The 12,085-nt window shown below is 44.9% G+C and overlaps 1 long non-coding RNA gene across 1 annotated transcript; it reads left to right on the top strand.

The window, feature by feature from the left end:
• Window positions 1-1,767: 1,767 nt before the first annotated feature.
• Window positions 1,768-10,912, top strand: LOC128354460 (uncharacterized). Its single transcript, XR_008321045.1, has 2 exons — window positions 1,768-1,862; window positions 10,812-10,912. It is a non-coding gene; the product is annotated as an uncharacterized LOC128354460 (long non-coding RNA).
• The last annotated feature ends 1,173 nt before the right edge of the window (window positions 10,913-12,085 follow it).

Below are 12,085 nucleotides of genomic sequence, written 5' to 3'. Positions count from 1 at the left end.
TAGCACTCAGAAGCAATGAGGTCTTAAGCAGGCGTCATGATTGGGCAGCCGCCTTCATTTCCTCCCTTTTTCCCCTCTTTTATTTATTCTCCGGTCTTTTCTACATTGTCAATAAGCCGAGCAACAGATACGTATTTGCTTTTTCAAAACGCACTGAACAATGATTTATTCCGGGCGGTGAAACCCATCTCCAATCACCGCGGAGGAAAACACATATTTACCAGCTCGCAGTGTCAAGGCGAAGCAAAGACAAACTGAGGGCGGGGTGCGTTCACAAGCACACTGAGCATCCGAGTCTCCTCCAGCTTGTGTCTGGGAACTTTTCTGATGAAATATTTGTCTCCGGCGGTGCGTCCTGTGGTTACTGTTCAACTGTTTCTCCCTTGACTGAAGTCCTCCCGCTGCTCTATACAGCCCTTATCTCTCCTCGCTTGACTTCCCGCCATGCCAGAGAGCTTCCAGCAGACTCCTCTGTCTGCGTCTCGAAGCTACATGAATAAAACAATCCCCCAACTTTAAAACTATGGGCTTGTTTTTTGTTTTTTTTTCTTTTGTGGTATGTCTTGTTGGATCTATAAAATACAAAAATCCTCGTCGTGCAGCTGCGTGAGGCTTGACAGGATGCAAATCTACGCAAATAAGGCCGTTTTTTAGACTGAGCTGAAGTCACTTTATTTACAAATCATAATAAAATCATGTGGATCCTGATGTAATATTCAACAAATGACTCTCCACGAGGCCTGATCAGATTCATTTCAACCTTCTGTGTCCTCTCATATGAATACTAGAGGACGATTGCTGCTGCTGCTTAAAGTTTGAAGTTAACTTGTGTTGCTCTAAAGCACCTTTTAATCCTTATTTGCCTGTTAATTTAATCTAATTAGACCTTATTATCTCACTCTCATCTCTGCAGCATCACTGGAGCTTTTTCAAGTCAAATTACTCATACTAATACTTAACCAATTCAATGAAATCAAGGCTGAATTCTTTACAGATATGACAAATATGTCAAATTAAACTGCATAAATAATGTAGAAAGTAATGCAACATACAACAGTGGTGGTGTTATTTCCATATAAAATGATGCAGCAGCTATAAAAATGAAGTTTGCATTAACATATGTTTCTAGAGTAGGTGTTAATAAACCTTTATCAAGCTAATTTTGAGGTGAGTTTAACCGAAAAGGAGGATTTCTAAAGAAAAAGAAAATGATTAAAGTGATATTTAATTTAGTAAATAAGATCCAGTGTGGAAGGATCTAGTAGTGGATGAACATTAGAAATAGTATTAAGTCTCATACTGAAGTAGAAATACTTTATTTTACTCCAATAGAATAAAAAAACAGTAAAAGTAAAAGTAGGAAATATGAAAAATAAGAAAGTGAATCTCAGCTATATTTTAGGAAAGAAAGAGTATTGTTGAATCAGATTTTTACTTCCTGGAAAGGAAGAAGAAAGGGGGATGGAGGAAGGAAAGAAGGAAGGGAGGAGAGAAGGAGGGAAGGAAGGAAGAACAGATGGAAGGAAGGATGGAGGAAGGAAAGAAGGAAGGGAGGAGAGAAGGAGGGACCGATGGAAGGAAGGAAAGGAAGGAAGGAAGGACGGAGGAAATAAGGAACGAGGGAGGGAGAAAGGAAAAGAGGAAGGGAAGAAAGATGGAAGGAAGGAGGGAGGAAGGAAAGGAAGGAAGGAAGGAAGGAAGGTCGGGGGGAGGAAAGAAAGAGAGAAGGAGGGAGGGAGGGAGGAAGGGAAGAAAGAAGGAAGGAAGGAAGAAGAAAGGGGGATGGAGGAAGGAAAGAAGGAAGGGAGGAGAGAAGGAGGGAGGGAGGAAGAACAGATGGAAGGAAGGAAGGATGGAGGAAGGTTAAGGAATAAGATCTTAAGCTTCAACACTAAAGGAAAAATGAAGACAAGATTATTTAAATTAAAAACTACAATGTAAGGTCACCTTCACCTCGTGGACTGACCATTCGCTCCAAACAGCTCCTCAAGAAACTACAGAGAGGAGAGATATGAGCTGTTTTTAATTTCTTTTTATCTGTACTGACATGTTTTCACTTGTATTAAAGAGCTCCGAGGCTCAGGAAGAAAAAGAATATGATCAGGTCTGAGGGAGATTTTTAACAGCATCATCCTTAATTTGATCACTGACGCTCCACTGATCCTCACCAACCGCCAAAAAAAAGAAAAAAAAAAGAAGAAGAAGAAGAAGGAGAAGGAGAAAGCCTCCTGGAGACGTTCTGTGTTTTTCCGCCTCTTTGCCTGATCTGGAAGATACTTGACGGTTCTGTTGCTTTGTTTCGGGGAGGGCTTAGAAACGCTCGGAGGTGAAAGGAGAAGCGGGTGTACTTGTCGGTGCCGTGGCTCTCAACTTCAAACCCTTTATGATCTCCAACGCCTCAGAGTCAGACTTCAAACTCGGAGCGAGACGTTGAGACAGAGAGAGAGAGAGAGAGAGGAGCAGGGTGATCCTGAGCCGAGCAGATCTTGTACTCGGTGCTACAGGCCAGCCGTGTCTCTCCGCGTGTGTGTTCGTGTTGGTGAGGTTGTCTCGACTCCATACCGTTTTGCGTTGAGGTTAGCGCGGGGAGGGTCGGGATGCTCCGGGGGGGGGAAGAGGGGGGAGCAGCAGCAGCAGCCACACGAAGGCACGAAGAACGGAAACGACAGAAACGACCTACAAAGAGCTTTTATATCATTAACTTGAGGAAGTGAAGTTGCTGTTCCAGTCAGGAAGTGTGATGGCATGAAAAGTAGAGGGGCAGGGTTTATGTCTAGTATCCCACATTTTGTCGGGCCACTAAGACACTTCAAAGTCAAAGTTAAGGAAAGCATCTTGTGTTATGTTCCTTTTATTTGATATTATAGCCTTGACCACACAAATACAGAAAGTTTCCCCTCCATTTGATAAACACACACAACCTTCATTTGGGACATTTTGGCCTCCCTGATTTTATATGTGACGATAAAGCAGGGTATGCATTAGGGCGTGGCTACGTCCTGATTGACAGGTTGATTGCTCAATGTCCTCGAGATCTAGCCCTCGCAACCATAGCAACCTCCCCGCTCCGCCCATGGCCCCGCCTCATGCCCATATAAGTAGAATCCGTGTTTTTATTTTTCCCAGCATGCACCTGAAATTTTCAAGATGGCGCTGCCTAGATTAGAAACTATTGGCTTCCGAGCAGCAGTCCACAAACCAATGGGTGACGTCACGGATGTTACGTCCATTTCTTTTATACAGTCTGTGCATACAACACTCCCAAGAAAGAGAAACTCCTCAAGAAAGCCTTTTTAGTAGTGTGGTAAAAGGGCAGAAACTTCTACACAAGATAATAAGAATATGAAATATAAAGAAAAATACAAAGAAGAGTCAGAAGCTGCAGTAAAATTGCAATAATATTAAACATGACAACATTAAATTATGTCTCCTTGAAATTGAGATTTGATATTAAGTTCACATGCTTTCGAGTTTTATACATCATACTGAAATAGGAGGGTCGATGTTGGGGAGACAAAGATGCAGGACATTCATACTTGAAATGACTGCAAACTTTATTCTGTATTAAACAAAGATCATAATCCTTTCCTAACTTCAAGTGCAGCCGATGTCTAAACACAACTATAATAAAGTCACCAGTAGTGGATATTTAACTCACCAGACACATTAATTAGCAACATTTTCCTCTTTACGTTGACAGAAAACATAATTGTGGTGACACTTTGCTTCCTTTTTAAAAAGTATTCTCTCTCTCAGTTTAGTACATATCATATCTAAGAGACAGGGTTTCAACTGTAAGTAAAATATAAGTATGAAAATATAATATATTAAGCAAGTAATAAGTTAAAGGCAGAGTCTAAAAAGTGTTTGGAGAGAACAAAGACAACTATAAAAAACTTTAATCACAGGTTCAAATGTCAGAAGCAGATATTATTGGAAATAAATTGCATTTGCATATAATTTCAATTAATATGATTACTATATTAATGTACTATAATTTGTTTTTTTTTTATTTTATTTCTTACTAAATGTATTTTAAATTGCAGATTAGGATGCATGCTTAATCTGGAGGAGCTTCAGTTTATAGATTACACATTAATAAAGGAAGCTTGCATGCTGGGTGTAAAAGATATGTAGGAACATGTAGGAAGGAATATATGCTGCTCAGGTGCATTATGGGAAATGTAGGATTCAGCTGTTTCTTGTGTTAAAGCTATACTGGTGAGTAAAAGTGAGGTTATCTCTGCCTCAAATCTGTCTATATTGTCTCAATGTCTCAATTTTGCAGTGTGAGAGTATTACAGTACTCCTTTAGAAAGTGTCTTAGTTTTTTCTGGTTTTTATTTAGAGTACAGTACAGTAGGTGTTACTTCTCATACTCTCTTCATACTCCCTCTTGAAAGTAAGACAGCCTGCATCAACCTTTAAAAAAAAAACTCGCCTCTCTGTAGCGTAACACCATCTCATCGTGTTGGTATGTAAAACGTCTACTTGTGCAGACGACACAAACATTGCAAGGGCCCGAAGGATCCGACTCCCGCCAGCCGGAGCCACCCACACTGAAAAAACACAACGGCACTCTGGGAACTCAGAGGCGCTTTTTTTTTTGGTACAGTAGATGCCTCAAAGTTTGGGAGAACTACCTCGTCTATCTTGTGGCCTTTTGACTTTGTATAAAAAAAAAAGAGAGAGAAGAGTGGACTTGTGTGTGTGTGACTGGCTCGGGAGGGTGGGGGTGGGTGGGGGTGGAGGGGGGTAAAAGTAGGTTACAGTTTGCTTTTAGGACATGTAGCTAACCCCTCGACCCTGGTTTTGATCCTGCTCCCAGACCCCTTCAGCAGTAACTAACACACACACTTCTCCCTGACGGTCGCGGCCTCCAGGACTCTGCTACCGGTGTCAAAGTGCACGAGCAGCCCCGAGAAGCTTTCACATAGTGGCAACACTCAAACAGCCGCCCATCCTTTCCTCTCCTCCTCTCCTCCTCTCCTCTCCGACCAACCAACCAACCGACGCCCTGCAGATCTGTCCCCAACGCTCTGTCCTTGTAACCGCCGTTATCGTCTCCATTGTGTCATGTGGCAGATGAAGTCAGCCGGCCGCCTCTCCGCCCCTCCGCCTCTCCTCCTCTCCGCCCCTCCGCCCCGGTTGAGGCTGAAGAGGTTTGAGTTTCGGCTGACGTTTTTGCCTTTGGATGACCCCCCCCCACCCCCCCGATCATGTTGACGAAAACAACAACAACAGCAACGGCGGCGGTTGCACCTCACCCTAAAATATGTCCCCATGATTACGCTCAAGGGTTAAACTGACATGAAGACTATTACAGAGTGTGTTTGTCCCCCAACTGTCCAACTGTATACAGTGGCAGCTTTTTTTTTTTTTTTTTTTGTTAAAGTCATGCCTCATTTATTTATCCGTAACCCTTTATAGGACACTCATTGGAAGGAAGGGAGGAAGGAAAGGAAGGATGGAAGGAAGGAAGGAAGGAAGGAAGGAAGGAAGGAAGGAAGGTAGGGGGGAAGGAAGGGAAGGAAGGAAGGAAGGAAGGAAGGAAGGAAGGAAGGGAAGGAAGGAAGGAAGGAAGAAGTAAGGGGGATGGAAAGAAAGAGAGAAGGAGGGAGGGAGGAAGGGAAGAAAGAAGGAAGGAAGGAAGAAGAAAGGGAGGAGAGAAGGAGGGAGGGAAGAAGAACAGATGGAAGGAAGGAAAGGAAGGAAGGAAGGACGGAGGAAAAAAGGAACGAGGGAGGGAGAAAGGAAAAGAGGAAGGGAAGAAAGAAGGCAGGGAAGAAGGAAAGGAAGGAAGGTAGGAAGGAAAGAAGGATGGAAGGAAGGAAGGGAAGGAAGGAGGGAGGAAGGAAACGAAGGAAGGACGGAGGAAAGAAGGAAGGAAGGAAGGTCGGGGGGAGGAAAGAAAGAGAGAAGGAGGGAGGGAGGAAGGGAAGAAAGAAGGAAGGAAGGAAGAAGAAAGGAAGGATGGAGGAAGGAAAGAAGGAAGGGAGGAGAGAAGGAAGGAGGGAGGAAGGACAGATGGAAAGAAGGAAAGGAAGAAAGGAAAGAAAGACAGGTGGAAGGAAGGAAAGAAGGAAGGGAGGAGAGAAGGAGGGAGGGAGGGAGGACAGATGGAAGGAAGGAACGAGGAAGGACGGAGGAAATAAGGAACGAGGAAGGACGGAGGAAATAAGGAACGAGGAAGGACGGAGGAAAGAAGGAAGGAAGGAAGGTAGGGGGGAGGAAAGAAAGAGAGAAGGAGGGAGGGAAGAAGGAAGGGAGGAGAGAAGGAGGGAGGGAGGAAATACAGATGGAAGGAAGGAAAGGAAGAAAGGAAAGAAAGAAGGCAGAGAGGAAGGAAAGGAAAGAAGGAAGGAAGGAAAGAAGGAAGGAAGGAAGGAATAAGGGTTAAATATGAAACTGAATACTCCACCTGCTGAATCCAAGTCCAATATTCACTCTGTTTTAGGTCTGTTTTCACTCTCTACCAACTCCCCTTTCCTTCCATCCTTCCATCTTTCCTTTCTTCCTTCCTCTTTAAGCTGCTAAATGCTCCACTATGTTCACCAGCTAGTCTACACTCAGTTTCTTTTATAGCTTTTTAATCTGAAAATGACCCTTCCTTCCTTCCTTCCCATTCCTCCTTCCTTCCTCCCTGCTACCGTCTTTCTTTCCTTCTTTCCTCTGTCCGTCCTTCCTTTCCTTTCCTTCCTCCCTTCCTTCCTTCTTTCTTCCTCCCTTCCATCCTTCCTTCCTTCCTTCCCATTCCTCCTTCCTTCCTCCCTGCTACCGTCTTTCCTTCCTTCTTTCCTCTGTCCGTCCTTCCTTTCCTTTCCTTCCTCCCTTCCTTCCTTCTTTCTTCCTCCCTTCCATCCTTCCTTCCTTCCTTCCCATTCCTCCTTCCTTCCTCCCTGCTACCGTCTTTCCTTCCTTCTTTCCTCTGTCCGTCCTTCCTTTCCTTTCCTTCCTCCCTTCCTTCCTTCTTTCTTCCTCCCTTCCATCCTTCCTTCCTTCCTTCCCATTCCTCCTTCCTTCCTCCCTGCTACCGTCTTTCCTTCCTTCTTTCCTCTGTCCGTCCTTCCTTTCCTTTCCTTCCTCCCTTCCTTCCTTCTTTCTTCCTCCCTTCCATCCTTCCTTCCTTCCTTCCCATTCCTCCTTCCTTCCTCCCTGCTACCGTCTTTCCTTCCTTCTTTCCTCTGTCCGTCCTTCCTTTCCTTTCCTTCCTCCCTTCCTTCCTTCCTTCTTTCTTCCTCCCTTCCATCCTTCCTTCCTCCTTTTCTTCCTTCTTCCTCCCTTTCATCCTTCCAGCTTTCCTTCCTTCCATCCGTCTAGGCTTCCTTCCTCCCTTTCCTTCCATTCCTCCTTCCTTCCTCCCTGCTACCGTCCTTCCTTCCTTCTTTCCTGTCCTTCCAGCTTTCCTTCCTTCCTTCCATCCTTCCAGCTTTCCTTCCTTCCTTCCTTCCATCCTTCCAGCTTTCTTTCCTTCCTTTCATCCTTCCTTCCTTCCTTCCATCCTTCCTTCCTCCTTTCCTTCCTTCTTCCTCCCTTTCATCCTTCCAGCTTTCCTTCCTTCCTTCCTTCCATCCTTCCTTCCTTCCTTCCATCCTTCCAGCTTTCTGTCCTTCCTTCCTTTCTTTCCATTCCTCCTTCCTTCCTTCCTTCCTTCTTTCCTCTGTCCTTACTTCCTTTCCTTCCTCCCTCCCTTCCTTCCTTCCTTCCTTCCTTCCTTCCTTCCTTCCTTCCTTCCTTCCTTCCACCCTTCCAGCTTTCCTTCCTTCCATCCTTCCTCCTTTCCTTCCTTCTTCCCTCCTTCTTTCTTTCCTTCCTTCCTTTCTTTTCTCCCTTCCTTCCTTTTTTCTTCTTCCCTTTCATCCTTCCTTCCTCCTTTCCTTCCTTCTTCCTCCCTGTCATCCTTCCAGCTTAGTTCTTTCCTTCCTTCCTTCCTTCCTTTCTTTCCTATCCTTCCATCCTTCCTTCCTCCTTTCCTTCCTCCTTCCCTTCCATCCTTCCACACTTGCACACTTCTTCCCTTTCCACCCTTTTAGTAATATATTGTGTAATCAGATGAGAAGTTGGTGATTCTGGTCTAAATTAACACAGTCAGAGCTGAATATGAGTCAAATCCTTCCTTCCTTCCTTCCATCCTTCCAGCTTTCTTTCCTTCTTTCCTCCTTTCCTCCTTTCTTTCTTCCTCCCTTTCATCCTTCCAGCTTTCCTTCCTTACTTCCATCCTTCCAGCTTTCTGTCCTTCCTTCCTTTCTTTCCATTCCTCCTTCCTTCCTTCCTTCTTTCCTCTGTCCTTCCTTCCTTCCTTCCTTCCTTCCTTCCTTCCAGCTTTCTTTCCTTCCATCCTTCCTCCTTTCCTTCCTTCCATCCTTCCTCCTTTCCTTCCTTCTTCCTTCCTTTCTTTTCTCCCTTCTTTCCTTTTTTCTTCTTCCCTTTCATCCTTCCTTCCTCCTTTCCTTCCTTCTTCCTCCCTGTCATCCTTCCAGCTTAGTTCTTTCCTTCCTTCCTTCCTTCCTTTCTTTCCTATCCTTCCATCCTTCCTTCCTCCTTTCCTTCCTCCTTCCCTTCCATCCTTCCACACTTGCACACTTCTTCCCTTTCCACCCTTTTAGTAATATATTGTGTAATCAGATGAGAAGTTGGTGATTCTGGTCTAAATTAACACAGAGCTGAATATGAGTCAAATCCTTCCTTCCTTCCATCCTTCCAGCTTTCTGTCCTTCCTTCCTTTCTTTCCATTCCTCCTTCCTTCCTTCCTTCTTTCCTCTGTCCTTCCTTCCTTTCCTTCCTCCCTTCCTTCCTTCCTTCCTTCCTTCCATCCTTCCAGCTTTCCTTCCTCCTTTCCTTCCTTCTTCCTTCCTTCTTTCTTTCCTTCCTTCCTTCCTTTCTTTTCTCCCTTCCTTCCTTCCTTCCTTCCTTCCTTCCTTCCATCCTTCCTCCTTTCCTTCCTTGTTCCTTCCTTCTTTCTTTCCTTCCTTCCTTCCTTCCTTTCTTTTCTCCCTTCCTTCCTTTTTTCTTCCTCCCTTTCATCCTTCCTTCCTCCTTTCCTTCCTTCTTCCTCCCTGTCATCCTTCCAGCTTTATTTCTTTCCTTCCTTCCTTCCTTTCCATCTTTCTTCTTCCCTTCCATCCTTCCTTCCTCCTTTCCTTCCTTCTTCCTCCCTTTCATCCTTCCAGCTTTCCTTCCTTCCATCCGTCTAGGCTTCCTTCCTCCCTTTCCTTCCATTCCTCCTTCCTTCCTCCCTGCTACCGTCCTTCCTTCCTTCTTTCCTGTCCTTCCAGCTTTCCTTCCTTCCTTCCATCCTTCCAGCTTTCCTTCCTTCCTTCCTTCCTTCCTTCTTTCCTTCCTGCCTTCCTTCCTTCCTTCCTTCTTTCCTCTGTCCTTCCTTTCCTTCCTTCCTCCCTTCCTTCCTTCCTTCCTTCCATCCTTCCAGCTTTCCTTCCTTCCATCCTTCCTCCTTTCCTTCCTTCTTCCTTCCTTCTTTCTTTCCTTCCTTCCTTCCTTTCTTTTCTCCCTTCCTTCCTTCCTTCCTTCCTTCCTTCCTTCCTTCCATCCTTCCTCCTTTCCTTCCTTCTTCCTTCCTTCTTTCTTTCCTTCCTTCCTTCCTTTCTTTTCTCCCTTCTTTCCTTTTTTCTTCTTCCCTTTCATCCTTCCTTCCTCCTTTCCTTCCTTCTTCCTCCCTGTCATCCTTCCAGCTTAGTTCTTTCCTTCCTTCCTTCCTTCCTTTCTTTCCTATCCTTCCATCCTTCCTTCCTCCTTTCCTTCCTCCTTCCCTTCCATCCTTCCACACTTGCACACTTCTTCCCTTTCCACCCGTTTAGTAATATATTGTGTAATCAGATGAGAAGTTGGTGATTCTGGTCTAAATTAACACAGTCAGAGCTGAATATGAGTCAAATGTGTGGTTTATTTTGGGCACACAGCTAAAGAGATTCTGTGTTGTAACTGAGTCATAGTTTGATTTTGCTAAAAATAAGTGAAGTTTTTGTTTTCCTGTAGATTTTAGAGCAGCTGCTTTGTTGCAAGGAAATATATTTAGAAGCAAACTGCGGTCAGAAATGACTCCAAGATGCAGATTTTACTCCAGCTTTCTGTCGTCATATTTAAATATCTTATCATACTGTCTCATCCAGGTCAGCCAGAAAGTCTCCTGCAAGCTTTAACCCTTTATAGGACACTCATTGAACAGAAGGGAGGAAGGGAGGAAGGAAGGAAGGAAGGAAGGAAGGAAGGAAGGAAGGAAGGAAGGAAGGAAGGAAGGAAGGAAGGAAGGAAAGGAAGGAAGGACGGAAGGAAGGAAGGAAAGGAAGGAAGGACGGAGGAAGGGAAGAAAGAAGGAAGGAAGGAAGAAGAAAGGGGGATGGAGGAAGGAAAGAAGGAAGGGAGGAGAGAAGGAGGGAGGGAGGAAGGACAGATGGAAGGAAGGAAGGAAAGAAGGAAGGGAGGAGAGAAGGAGGGAGGGAGGAAGGACAGATGGAAGGAAGGGAAGGAAGGAAGGACGGATGGAGGAAGGAAAGAAGGAAGGGAGGAGAGAAGGAGGGAGGGAGGAAGGACAGATGGAAGGAAGGAAGGAAAGAAGGAAGGGAGGAGAGAAGGAGGGAGGGAGGAAGGACAGATGGAAGGAAGGGAAGGAAGGAAGGACGGATGGAGGAAGGAAAGAAGGAAGGGAGGAGAGAAGGAGGGAGGGAGGAAGGACAGATGGAAGGAAGGAAGGAAAGAAGGAAGGCAGGAGAGAAGGAGGGAGGGAAGGACAGATGGAAGGAAGGAAGGACGGACGGAGGAAGGAAAGAAGGAAGGGAGGAGAGAAGGAAGGAAAGGAAGGAAGGACAGAGGAAATAAGGAACGAGGGAGGGAGAAAGGAAAAGAGGAAGGGAAGAAAGAAGGTAGGGAGGAAGGAAAGGAAGGAAGGAAGGACGGACGGAGGAAGGAAAGAAGGAAGGGAGAAGAGAAGGAAGGAAGGATATTTTGAGATATTTACAGAAGTTACCAAATATAATTATTTGCCCAATAAAAGGTTAATAACTGTTAAGAGCACCAAACCCTGACCTTTTTCTCTGAGTGTTGTCCTTCAGCAAACTAGCAGCAGGAGTTCAGTAAGTTTGTTTTTTCTAGATTTAAGCTCTCTGCATTTCTGAGGTTTCCAGTTAAAGAAAACAGGTCGCCAGTGTGTTTCAAGCCGGTATCCGGAGAGCGTTCCAGGGAACACTTGCGTGAAATGTGCGAGATGTTCCGGCCAGCACACTCGTGTTTCTTTTCCAGTTTATACGAGTCGCAGTATACACATGCCATAACACAGAAATATTTTGTCAATAGGCATATACAAAGCACTCTTTGGGCCACAGGAGAGCCATGAGAGAGTGTCCAATGTTTTTAAGAGGTCGATTCTGTGTTAAAAACAATGGGCAGTAAAAAAATCCCCTCGCTGGAGGAAAATAGCCACTTTCACCGCGGCTCCCAGGATGAGTGTTTACACATGCTCAGCTGGATCCGTCGGACCCCACCTCGCTGCCGACCTGCGCCGCCGTACAAATAAACAGGAAGGCCACAGGCACTTGGATGAAGGCCACACTCATAATTCACCAAAAGCAGTATATTTTACAGAGGGCCGGGGCGCTTTGGTGTGGCTCCAGCAAAAGGAATAAACTGTTAATCCATAAAAAGGCACACTGGTTATGCGATACAGCACTTAGGTGCCATATGAAAGCTCCATATCCTTTTAGCACTGGCCTTCTATGAGCACAGCGCCAGTTGATTTGGATGCAAGTTAAAAGGGAACTGTTAACAATGGGGATCATATAACATGGACGTTATGGTTGTTTGTTAGAAGCATATTTATGTGCGAGGGGAAAACTGCAGTTATGGAAAAGCTGGACACTTTATTGCAGGGTACAGAATATGCACACTAGTATAAAAATGTCCAAAACAGCTGGCATCTCAATGAAGTTCTCTCCACAAAATTACTATTTCCATCAACCGCTGACTGTAAGCTCATGTAATTTAGCACGATGTTGAAATTTGACACCTTTTGGAGGAAGCTCTGATTGACAGAAAGTGTTTATCTCGTTAGTGGGAAACAATAGCAGAAAATTGC

The sequence above is a fragment of the Scomber japonicus genome, chromosome 24 (genome assembly GCF_027409825.1).
Source record: "Scomber japonicus isolate fScoJap1 chromosome 24, fScoJap1.pri, whole genome shotgun sequence".
Lineage (NCBI taxonomy): Eukaryota > Metazoa > Chordata > Actinopteri > Scombriformes > Scombridae > Scomber > Scomber japonicus.
Note: the sequence above shows the minus strand (reverse complement) of the source record. Positions and strands in the feature narration are given on the sequence as shown.